We start from the raw sequence: 12,237 nt of genomic DNA on the forward strand, positions 1-12,237 counted from the left end.
TTCAGTTCATTTCGATAAAAAGACACATATTTAATGATTTTCAAGAGACACAAATCCGTCTTTCTCAGAAAAAATCATACTGCGGATGTCCATATCAAAATGAAACTTTAGAATAGGTCTTCTTCAACATGTTTAATCAAAGGTGTTTGGTGCGAATTTTCAAATTTCGCAAACCGTAAAAAAAATGTTAGTTTTGATTTATCAGTACGCAATGTGAGTCCTCGAATCAGTAAATTCAAAAACGTACTAATGATTTGTTTTACCGATATCATATGTATGAGGAAATTAGATAACTTGTTCTTCAATTTCGTACTTTTTTTGGCCTTTTTAACTTTTTTGGATTCGAGCGTCATTAATGAGTCTTTCGTAGACGAAACGCGCGTCTGGCGTAAATACATGAAATACAAAATTTAATCCTGGTATCTATGATTAGTTTATTATTAAGGCTTCTATAATATACCAACATTGGTACAGACTTATAATACAAGTGTAAAGTCTTATTCATGTTATTCAAGGGTTCAAACAATTTCTATTGTATCATCTATATACAAAATACTAAACCTTGACATATAGAAATTTGTAGTTTTAATATCTTTGATTTAACGTCTCAGTCAAAATCGAACCTGTGTGTCAAATAAAAGCGTTACCATGTCTTCTTTTTATTAAATACTGAACCGCTCAGTGGTCATCGTATACATTACCAATTTGTTTTGATCTTATAGATGCATAACCACATAATTGTACAAAATGTCAATCGAATCAACATAAAACGTGGCCATATATATATATAAGTACGTCTGAGTCAGTGACAACCTTACAACAGATGTATCCATCGGATCGCCATCAATGATGGTGATACATGGCTGTGTACATAATGTATATACAACCCGTCTAAACATCAACCCAACAATGTTAGATCTGTAAATTTGCTTTCGCAAATTTTTGGTTCTTCCCTCGCCGGGATTCGAACCCATGCTACTGTGATATCGTGACACCAAATCGCCTGCACTGCAGCCGTCCCGCTAGAGAGCCCAGGTGGTCGTGTGGTCTAGCGGGACGGCTGCAGTGCAGGCGATTTGGTGTCACGATATCACAGTAGCATGGGTTTGTTATATTTCCATGGATCCGAAGGGGTCGCTTAATTTGCAGAGCAAATATCAACCTAGATAAGACAAAATGAGACAAATCAGGATGTATTAATGTAATGTTTAATGTCACAATGTATATCATGTATATGTTACTCTTTAAATCACACACAATTATCATCAGGATTGATAACATCCCGTCTATTAAATTTAATTGGATGGAATCATGATTTATAACATAATGGTATAATTTCAATGAATCGAATAACACATATTCAATTAATGACACATGTTAAGGTTCTTTGCATGTTATATACATTATTACATGTACTATAGGATGTTGAGCAGCTTCGAGAACGACTTCACGTGTAGCCCGGTCTGTGTATGTTAGTTCTGAAAGTAAAACAATTTAAAAAAGTAAACATTCTGTGATAGTAGAATATCAATGTTTTTATTGTACGTGCACACAAACTATATTTTAAATTACTCATTAAACTATGATTATTTACATTGGCTGGCCTATCATCCTCTTTTATAAAACTTGATAATTTTCATTCTGCAATAACATTTTTTTTATTGAAACGATAACTTGTATTTTTTTCATCAACATATTTAAAAAATGTTTAGTAAATAATTTGAAAATATATTGTAACAATGGATTCATGTTTAGAGTTTCTTGTATTTATATGATTGTGAAGCGTGTGTTTATTCCTATTGATGTCAAGACGAAAAACTACAACTAGACAACTCGTATATACTAGGTAAATGTAAGTAGTGAGGAATAAATGATCGCTTTATTGTATAATTCCAATTTTCTGATAAATGGAAGATAGTTGATTTTGAAAAATGTTTCTGTTTCAATTACATGTGCATATATACATAATGTGCTCAACATTATTAATAACGTGAGTATACTTGTTGTTGCTCCTGTGGTCGTCTGTATTCAGAACTTCATGCTTATTCCGAACCTTTTGCCTAATCATCTATTTAATATACAATAATATTACTCACACTTCTTCTAGTTTTGTTTATGTTTGGTTTTGTTGTTTTTTGCTTTTTTGGGAACTGTTCTACTGACAAGTCTCATTGTTTATTAATAAAACAAATATGGTGTTGAATTACGATCCTTGTATCTATGATGAGTTTTTGTTAGTATAATTAGTATTGAACCTGCCATTGTCTTGTACACGAGTTGTAGTATACTTTAATTCTGTGTAATTGAATAAATTAAGTTTCATTCATAACTTACTGATTGTAGTCTTCGTAATTTTCGTCCATTCCCGATTTTAAATGAGGCCTCTTTATAGCGAACTAAATACAATCAAGAAAACATCATCATGTCAGCAATTGCAATGTGTAATTTTTTGTCAAAAACCGAAATGCAAAACAGTAAACGTACTTAAAAATAAATAAATAAAACAAAACATTGTAGTTGAACCACGAGTAATTCCACTATACTTACAAATCATAGACATAGATATAATGTACCGACGATACAAAACTAGATTATATAGGAAAGTATGCATCACATGTATAAAAAAAATAGTATATGGTGATACAGCTTCGAACTGAAAATATTACTTTGAAACTTTTTTTTTCAACAGAAACCCAGCATGTGGTGTAAAATTGACAAATACGAGTTTTAAATTTGAAAAAAATAGTGAAACTCTTTTGAAATCATGTTAATTTTTGTAGTTGTGTTTGTCGTTGCGAAAGTTAATTGACGGCTGGTATTTTTTTTAACAACATGAATACAATATAATTTCTTGAAGAAAACTCTTCATTTATCATATTTATTTGATTTTTTTTCTGATCGTATTTTACCTCTTCATCACAAAATGATGAGTTGTAATAAGTTTGTCCAGAACTTGATTCATTTTCAGGATATCTTGAAGTTTCAGCTGACGGATTGTAGATATATGTCTGTAAAACATTAGTAAGTGCAATATTTTCAAGTGAAATGCAAAAAAAAAACATCTTCCATGTGATTTTGTGATTTTGGTTATTAATAAACGCTGTTGACGGCCGAACGATGACCTATTGTTGTTAATTTCTGTGTCATTTGGTATCTTGTGGAGAGTTGTCTTATTGGCGATCATATCTTGTCTTCAAGTTAATTTTTATCAGTTGTGCATTTGTTTTGTGCATATATTTATTGGCTCAATTTTCTTTTAGAACGATGCAATATTACATTTTTTCTAGATTCTACCACAGCACACAATTCGATACTGAATCAATTCCATCGGAAAAGTTAAGTAAATCCGATTTTGTACAGCGGTATAATAACTTTCACATGACGATTGAACGCGCTAACTGTTTTACGGTGGAATTTAACACTAAACGAAGATACCTCTGTAAAAATCAGCTAAACGTTTTATGCTTGTTTTATTTGGATGGAAGTAGAAAGCTTCACAATGATCAACATAACTGTTTGTCAAACTGCTGTATATCTATCATGTCTATTGAAATTAATCCGATAAAGTGTGTGGTTGATTTGTTATATTTTTTTTTTGTGACAAAGAGTCAGAGTGAATATTTTGTCAAAATTCTGTGAAATAAATTTTAGTCCAGGTGTGTCTATTGTAACTGAGCTAATCAAACTTTCTATTTTCTACAAAACTTGCGTATTTCAACCTCATTGGTATTGCTTTATCGTTATCATCGCAGTGATACTATCATTGCTTCGTCATATTCGTAGTGTTGCCTGTTATTCTTTAAGTGATATATAAAAAATATAAAATGCAATCCTTCTCAATCTTGATCAAATTGCAGTAAATGATCTTCTAAAATGTGTAACAGCACATCGTAAAACTTACGTTACTTCCGTTGTCTTTGTCTTTTATCACGCTATACCGCCTGTTATCTATATTATACTTTCTCTAGTTGAAAAATATAAACTGGATGGTACTCTATTGAGTCCCAGGAGACCGGTAGGATGATTATAGCTCAGGGTATCTTGCTTTCCTCTGTAAAAATAACATCTCGTTAAGGCATTCTTTGTAAACTTTATCATTATGAATAATATAACAAAAACATGACAAAAATACCGTGGTTTTAATAGCTGTCAACGTCTTGATACTTTTATTATATAAAGCAAATTCATTCATTATTATTAATAAAAAAAAGTCAAAAAGAAAAAGTCAATACTGTACTGAAAACAACTGTAATGTTGTGTAGATGTAGACATGAGAAACAACTTTGCAAAAAGAAACATTAAAGACAAAAGAAACCAAGGGACATTCAAATTCAAAAGTCCAAATAGAACTGACAAAATGGTGGCTAACATATCAAAAAGTAAAATCACAAAAATACTGAACTTAGAGGAAAATCAATTCGGAAAGTCCATAATCACATGGCAAAATCAAAAAACAAAACGTATCAAAAACGAATGGACAAGAACTGTCATATTCCTGACTTGGTACAAGCATTTTCAAATGTAGAACATGGTGGATTAAACCTGGTTCTATAGCGCTAACCCTCTCACTTTAATGACAATCTCATCAAATTCCGTTATATTTACATTGATGCGTTAAATGAACAGACACAATAAATAAAATAGTCAAAATATGGGTACATCAGTCATTATCGTATCGTATAACAATTTTAAAAGGAAAAATTTAACAGAACACAAAAACATCTACTATCTACGAACACATTCATTGATTTGAGCGTCTGACGTCAGAAAATTTTATACGTCACATAAATTCGTCGTTCAATGTGCATACAAACGATTTTAAAATTTTACATAGGCAATGTTACCATACAGGGTTAAAAAATCAAAAGTATGTTAGAATAAATATAAGAAATATACCGAGATTTAAACTAGTCCAAAAGTTATATATAGAATTGATAAGAATCCATCAATAGTTAATTCCACTACGTGATTGAATGATTTTGACGTTTCAAATGTAAATCTGTCCTAGTATTGTCGACATGAAATATCATTGATTTGTTCATTTTTTGTATATTTGATGTCACATAGCGTCATTTTAGCAGAACAATATGTTTTTTAATTTTCTATTAAGGCTCTTCAGTTTCGATTATGCATTTGCCTTCTAAACATACAAATAAAGCTAACATACACTCAAAGAAAGTGGTGGTAGATGTAAGCTTCCTTTACACTTAAAGTAATGTTAGTTTCACTAATAGTATCAATTTTGAATTTCTACATTCTACCTTTCGGACAAAGTTGACCTTAGATGCATCATGGTACAGGCTCTACTAGATGTGCCCTTTTTGGTCATATTGTAACCATATTTTCAGGTCTTATACGTTCTAGGGTTTTTAATATTTTTTAAGTCCAAATACAGGGAAATCCAGAAAAGCGGTTCATATATCTCTTTAATGATAAAAATTATGATTTCTGGTTATTTTCTTTATATGCTGACATAAAAATGCATTTGGAGAATAAAATGAATAATGAAAGGAAGAATGTCGGAAAATTTTATGAAAAAACGTATAATTGTAATGTATTATCGAATCTGTATTCATCTGATTAGTTCCCTGTCAATCTTGAAATAAGTTTTTACTATATGTAAATTGACTTGGAGCTCAATTTGTACAATGATTCATCAAATAAAATCAATTTGACCCTCGGTTATAAGACCAGTTTGTTTGTCACGATATCTTAAAGTGATCTCCGTTCCACCTGGTTTCAATTCTATATAACCTTCAACAACTTCCGGTCAGTTACCCCCAGGCGGATTTACAGTGATTCTTCCTAAAAGTACACACCCTGGATCTATTCTGTATTTAGGATCATCTGATTGTGTTGCATATACTTGAATGGATTTGGGTTGCTTACGGCGACTTTGCACTTGTGAATTAGTAAGTAAATCATGCACCTCTATTGTTTTCATTTGACCTAGGTGTACAACTTCATTTACGGTAAACATCTTTTCAAAACAGTCATCAACGCGTATTTTACAACCAAGTTTAAATGTTTTCTCTTGCACGTATATTGCAGGATTATATGGCCTGTGAAGAGCTACGCCTATAGTTTTGCAACAAACCCGGCCAGTAACAATTGTTGGTTCGTGTCCAAAAACAACAGAGCCTTTCAGGACCGACAAGACTGCCCCAACTGGGGACACAACTGTTTTGATAACTGGAAACCCTTTATGGCTTTACGGACAGCATTTGAATCAGAAAATCCTCCGACCAAAATCATAGCGGACGGATATTCACAACCTTTAAAACCACACGTTTTACCAATCAGATTGACAATATGTTGTATACATTCATTAAAAAACGATCTAAAAATTTCAACTTGTCGCAAATAACCTGAATTTGATCGTTGAACTTTTCTTCGAATGTTTTCTTAATATCTTTTCCATGTTTTATTTGATATTGACTTCTAAGTTCCCCACTTATTTTGATTTCGACTTTTTTTAGTTCGTCAGACGTAGTTTTCTTTTCAACCTTGAAGTCATTCATCATTTCAATAAAATTTGACATATTCGATCTCTTAAATTCCTCTATGATTTCTTTTCCAAATAAATCTTCAAGAAAGCGTTCGTATTGTGTGTTGACGTGATAACCGCCCTATGCGCCACCTTCTGCTTTATGGACATGCTCAACATACGTCACTTTATCAATTTTCTTAATAACCTTGATGACCGTTATATCAACAGTACCTCCTGACATATTTCAGATTGATGCAAAACAGACTAAATATAGAATAATGGCATTTTTATTTTTGATACTGATTTTATTAGTAAGAATATAAAGCGAACCCGCTAGGGCGAGCTGATATTCGAGCTGATAAAGTCAGTATGAAAACATAAAATGACATTGTTCTTTTTATCGGCAATATGTCTTACCCCCTTTGCTTTTTGTAAAGAATATGAAGTAAAATGGAATACAAAGTAAAACTACTTGTACTCGTAATGAAGTCGGGTGCATTTCATTGATAAATTGAAGCGTATGGAAAAGACCATGTGACGTTACTGCACTGATACATGACGGTATTGCCTAATATTTTCGAGTATCAAGTCCGGTCCATGATATTAAAATATATGGCAATAAGATATAATTCATATATCGTGGAAATATTGTTTTTTTTATATTTTAAATCACCGTATTGAATAAAATACACAATTGACACGTAATGCACGAGATAAATGTAGGACTAAATATTCAATACGGAGACAGAAAAGGCAAGACAGTTGTATGCCGATATGTACAAATAAATTCACCATTGCCAATAACCATCATCTGGTTTTTTTTTCAAATGTCATCAACGTTTCAGACTGATACAAAATTTTAAAGTCACTTTTAATAATTACCCATGGTCAAAAACAAATAGTGTGTGTAAAAGAAATACAATTCATCATTTACAATATTCATATACAAGTTACACATAATAAAATGATGTGAGAAACACATGTAATGTCCAATAGCTTGACCTACCGCCTAAATCAACTGCATGTATCATAATTTTTCGGTTTTCCTGAAAGAATGTGGCAATGCCCTGATCTGCAGGAAGTAGGCTACAGTATAAAGCGGCGGCCTCGGGTTCATATGCCAAGATCATCTGGAAGTTTTCAATTCCTGCCTTAAAGAAAAATAAATAACATAAGGGAGATGATTGGCATCTATGATTTCACTGACAAAGAACCCAAATGGAATGCTCAGTTTGTTCTTTGTTTTAATTTGGATATCACGTTTTAAAATGCGTTTCAATTCCATTGTTATTCTGCTGAACCAAAAAAATTAAAATATTGATGCAGTCAAAAAGATTGTTATGCTAAACTACCCTCGAACTCATTTTGGTAAAATAATAAACAACGATTACCCTTTCAGATGCTTCCCTCATGAATTGCTTTGCTGCATCTGTCCATATCGCCGGTACAGTTGTAACGAAGAATATGTCGTTTATTGTGAATTCATAATCGCGTTGAATACTCCAAGACAGTGATTCTTTAGAAATCTTATACATGTTATAGCCTCCGTGAAAACAATTATTGCTTGAACTTTTTTTCCACATACATCTTTAATTGTCATTTCTAAGCGTATGTCCTTGGTAAAAGAAAGAAAACAAAATTACGCAGAAACACAGGATAAATCAAAGAACAGATCGTCGAATATCAAGACAGTAGCATAACATAATTGAAAACGCCAGAATAAGGTTCTTTTTAAAATAACTTCGCGTTTTATTCTGTTATAGCTTGCATAAGGTTATATATTGCAATAAGGTATGCGTTTCACTCATCGATGAAGGCCGTATGATGTACTTAAGTTAATTACTGTTACGCCAACTTATATTAATGGTAATTATATCATATTTTCTGATTTGTATTCAAATAAGTTCCGTTGTTTAAGTTGTAACCGTTTTAACAACGTCAGATAACAGAGTGTCTTGAAAAACACATGAAAGAAAGGGTTGGTATTTGAATTACCAGGAAAACACGCAGGCTACCGTTAAAAAAACCATAATAATTAGTACATACAGTAAAACAAGAATAATATGTAACCATACTTACTTCAGCATTTTAAGGTACGAATAGGAAACAAGATGTGGAACTTAAGTAAAGTGAAAATTATTCACCTGTTTTCAGCTTATAACGTTTGACAAAAAAAAGGTAAAAGTGACAGATAGAAAATAGCTGCAATGAACTTATTGTTAGATCCTGCATTAAATCAATGTGCCGGTGCTGGACGTCATGATTCCACAGTCTAGGTTGTTTCCTGTTATCATTAGATAGGAATGTGAATGTTGTCCATTCGTTTGATGTATTTTGTCATTTGATTTTGCCATGTTATAAGGAACTTTCCGACTGAATTTTCCTTGAAGTTCAGTATTTTCGTGAATTTACTTTTTATGTGTGTATGTTTAACACCATTCCATTAAGAGAAGAAAGGAAGGAGTAGCTTAAATCTAACTGGTGGAATCCTTCCACTTATGCTGCATCTATATATATAACAAGTGAGTGTGTCCAGGCCGTGTGTTCTTAGTTTATGTTTTTACAACTGTTTTTTGTTTTGGTGGAGTTGGACAAATACTTTTTTTTGGTGAGCTTTATAGAAATAACTGTATTTTGTATGTAGATTGAGTAATTTGCAAATGATATCGAGGCTCATCATCTACTGCAGCACCGGAAATACACAAGGACGAAGTCATAATTAACATAAGGTCAAGATCTTTTTAACAACTAAATATTTTGAGGTCATTTCAAATTATTCTCTTAGGCTATCAATGTTTTATTTATACTGCTAGATATATACTTTTAAAAAGGCATATATGACATGATTTTTGTTGTCCAATGGTAGGCAAAGAATAAGATATGTATAATAATTAAGAAAACTTGCTCCTCATCATCGGCTTTTAACTCTAAATGTAACCTTGATATCGATACACGCTTGGCTTTTGCCATGCATGTATGTATATTTTTCAACAAAAATAAACAAATCATCATAATTGTTGTCAAGCAAAGAAGCAAAAATAATATACAGCGTATTATGTTGTGCTTACCATCTTGTCATATAATTGCATTTTGAAGTTTTGAATAAAATATTGCGAAGCTTCTTCTGATTTGTCGAGAAGATCTTCATATACTACCCGTGCTCTATATCAAAATGAATTGATCTTTGTTTAATAAAGTCACTGATGGTGCTTTCACTTCTGGTCTTTGAACTCCGTTTTTTTTTATGTTGAAGGAAAATTGTCACATATATCGTGATTAACAAAGCATAGACCAATTGTGAATGAACGTTTGCAATTAAAATTCACATCAAAGAGCTACTTTCCTTCATAGCGTATTCCAGATGTTATTACAACGGCAGTGATGTGTCCAATTCTGTATGGGCTTCATTTGAAGGAACACCAAGGATAAATACAAGAAAAATGTTTGTATATACTTTCTTATACACACAATATATATTGATGAATGCAATTTGAGTTTGCAAATCCTAGCAATTTTTATTTCTTTCTTAGTTTGCTTATTTTGCAGTGCATGTAGATTATCTTAGAGAACAATATTAAAGAACAGGAATAACTCAAAGCCATTATATACACATACAGTCCCTGCGAAGAAGACAAACATATTTCACCACAACTCAAAAGAAACCACTTCGTTGTCAACAGACGATGAGAATTTCAAAAAGTAGGTCAAAGTTAAAAAAAAAACTTATCACTATTAATTCTTACAAATACTAGAGCCTTGAAAACAATAAACTTAAAAAAGAGACGAAAACTGTAATGATTCTTGCTAATTGCATGTTTTAAAATAATTAGGAATATTATCCCAAACAGTATCATCATATTCCAGGACTAGGCGTACAAGTACATGTAGATACGATAACAAAATAATTTCTGACTGTTTTTTTAAATGAATCTCAGCTTTCGGAATTAGACTAATCGTCGATTAGTCTTATAATTGTCTTGTTTTAACTATGGAAATGTTTGTGCGACCCGACTTCTTTTGTCATTTTATTATTCACATGTTCTGATGGATGACGATGTTTGTTGGATTTTTATAGTCATAAGTTTTATTTCGATTTGTTTAAGAACTAACAAACCATTGGTTAAACCAAATATGTATCTTGTCATTGTGTTTATTTAACTTTTCTGTTTCTTCACTTACGTAGTCAACCACTATATCAATCGACATGTCGTTAGCAAACAGTTTACAATCAAATTCTACATGTTCTATTTTATTTTTCATGTCATTTATATTAATTAGAAATAAATTAAACCTAAAATAGACACTTGGGGTACCGAAGCAGGTATTTGCTCTCTGTTTGAATTTCCTACACAAATGACAACGTGTTGCCTTTAGTAACAAGTAATTGTCGTACCGATGTAGCAGTACCCCTTAATTCCTTCTCACATCCCCTTTAACTGCATATTTTTTTAGTAGGTTGCTGATTATTTTATGAAGTGATGTGAATGAACTCAACATAAATACCAGGATTACAATTTTATACTTGCAATTGATGCGCGTGTCGTCTACAAAAGACTCATCAGTGACGTTTGAATAAAAAAAAAGTTAAAACATACACAAAAAAAGAATGACCTTTCACATTTTCTGATGTACAAATAAAAAATAGTCCAACCATCATACAGTTTTTCTGTCAAACTCGTATAGACTTTCAACTATTACAGTTTTGGAACACAAACCATGTCCCGAGAACAGTATGCTATCAGTTTCGTTTAGTATAGTTACATAAAAACAGTTCTTAATGATATGTTTTATTCCGAATAATGTCGTATTATACACACGTTGGTATCCTTAAGTACGTCATACAATAATTATGCACAATTAGAAATTATTGAAAGACTGTTTATTTATTTTTTTCAAATTCCAGACATATTGTATACTATTTTATCAATATCAACACACACAGAATCTATAAAAAATAAAGGATAAACAGAAGTAATCGTGTGATTATGATATGTACATGTCGTGGTCTCTCTTTCAGAAAACAATTTAGTATGGATATAGATAACAGAAATACATTTAACTGGTTACATTTAAAGTCATATAATAATAAAATATTTGAGACATAATCGGTACGATTTACATGATAAACTATACATGACGTTCTGTGTATAAAAAGGAAACATAACATAGCAGTTCATTTGACGAAATTAATCAGCACTTGTCACAATCGCTGCTGTTTAGCTGGTCAGTATCCAACTAACGAAACAAAAAAATACCAGATGAGTTTTGAATTTTGAATTTTGCAATTGGAATTCGAAATAATTTTACTCTGCTTTGATTCAGAGCAATACATTGTTTTCATTGAAAAATGTCAGTATTCGCGACCTGGTATTTACAACAGTACAGAATAAGATGAATTAAAAATAATCTTTAAATAACAGTTTTTTACAACTTGCACTGTATTCTCTTTATAGTTCAATGCATGTGTATTCGTTACCAGTAATTATACTTTGTCACCATTTTAGATTAAGATTTTCTTCGGCGTGATGTTTTGAAAACAGTTGGACGAAACGAATTTGGAAATGTCAATTTCACAAAAAAAAACAACATTATGCAAAGTGAAGGATAAATTCATGTCAATTCAAAGGATTCACATATAATCTGGTCGATGTGTCTTTGGTCTGAAAATATACAGATATATATAACATAAATCCATCAATACTACAATATTCTATAAAAGCTATGTCGGTAAGAATGAAAGGTAAATG

General features: G+C 31.6%; 1 long non-coding RNA gene across 1 annotated transcript; it reads right to left on the bottom strand.

Moving 5' to 3' along the window:
* Positions 1–2,335: 2,335 nt before the first annotated feature.
* LOC139502763 (uncharacterized) lies at positions 2,336–4,020 on the bottom strand. The gene is made up of 3 exons (XR_011658929.1): positions 3,902–4,020; positions 2,910–3,008; positions 2,336–2,396 (listed from the first exon to the last, which is right to left on the bottom strand). It is a non-coding gene; the product is annotated as an uncharacterized lncRNA (long non-coding RNA).
* Between the last annotated feature and the right edge of the window lie 8,217 nt (positions 4,021–12,237).

This window comes from Mytilus edulis, chromosome 14, assembly GCF_963676685.1.
Source record: "Mytilus edulis chromosome 14, xbMytEdul2.2, whole genome shotgun sequence".
Taxonomy (NCBI): Eukaryota; Metazoa; Mollusca; class Bivalvia; order Mytilida; family Mytilidae; genus Mytilus; species Mytilus edulis.